Here is a 1,546-nt window from a genome sequence, read left to right on the forward strand (position 1 = left end):
AAGGAAAATGTCAGAGGAAGCAAACAGAGAGAAAAATAGAAAAAAAAAGGTGCAGATGGAAGGATTGCCCGTATGCTAAACCGCCGGCATAAACAAAAAGCCTTTTGATGAAGTTTGTTCGGTAATGATGAAGAAAATACTAGTGGACAAGAATATTTCGTCAAAATAAAGTATATAGCTGTACTTTCTATAATATATATATTTTTTATTCTATATTAATCTTTTATGTATTTTGGTTATCTTATTAATGATTGTTAACAATATAATTTCAGTTTTAATATGTAACCTAAAGATTATATAATAAATTATTGCTTAACCCGGATAAAGGAATTAAATATTTAATAAATAGAACAAATTATTAAGTTTTACAATAAACACAAATCATTTAAAACTGATTTTATTGATGAAAACAGTCTGGGCAATATCAAATTAGTTTTTCGCATATGTTACCAATGTTTTCTTGTAGCTCTAGCTTGGACAGAAAAACACCTCTCTCTCTCTCTTTTATATAAGATTCCGTGCATGATATTTTCAATCAGAATTCTCATATTTCGGAGAATCTTTGGTTACACATTTAATCAAGCTTTTAACAAAGAATATTTTATTTTCAAATCGTGAGGATTTATTTATAATTCTACTGTATCATTATAGAAATGTGGTGCTTACTGGATATCAGAATTACTGATTTTCCCGTTTTGGAACTTGAGAAACCAAAGTTATTCTACTTTGAAATCCAAATATTAATGATATCTATAAGAACGTATTTATTACGTATTGACCCAAAATGCACATTTTAATATAGAATAGCTAGAATAACAGAAAATTCAATTACTTAATACATTTTTACACTAATTTATATACTTAGTAAATATATTAATTAATTACAAAAAATCTTACATTTTTTAATCCATAATGATAATCCAAATTTATTTTAAAGCTATATTTTCCATAGATTTTAATATTTCAAAATATTTTTAACTTAAACAAAAGTACTTACTTTGAATTTATAAAAACACTTTGATTCATTTATAAATAAATAGATTAACACATTTACATCTTGTTATAATTGTATATAAAAGAATTTGCATGTCAGTATAATACGCCAGAAAACGTGCTAATTCTTCTAATTTTGAATATTTTTTTATCTTCTACAATATTTGATATTATTTAATATTAATTGTAATAATTATTCTTATAATTAATTAATTTTGTACCGTAAATAATTTCGTTTATATATTTTAATATTTCAAAATATTTTTAACAATTAAACATCTTTCATTGAAAATATTCATTTAAACAAAAGTACTTACTTTGAATTTATAAAAACACTTTGATTAATTTATAAATAAATAGATTAACACATTTACATCTTGTAATAATTGTATATAAAAGAAATTGCATGTCAGTATAATACGCCAGAAAACGTGCTAATTCTTCTAATTTTTAATATTTTTTTATCTTCTACAATATTTGATATTCTTTAATATTAATTGTAACAATTTTTCTTAGAATTAATTAATTTTGTACCGTAAATAATTTCGTTTAT

Source organism: Nicrophorus vespilloides, unplaced genomic scaffold (assembly GCF_001412225.1).
Source record: "Nicrophorus vespilloides isolate i.1.1-1 unplaced genomic scaffold, Nicve_v1.0, whole genome shotgun sequence".
Lineage (NCBI taxonomy): Eukaryota > Metazoa > Arthropoda > Insecta > Coleoptera > Silphidae > Nicrophorus > Nicrophorus vespilloides.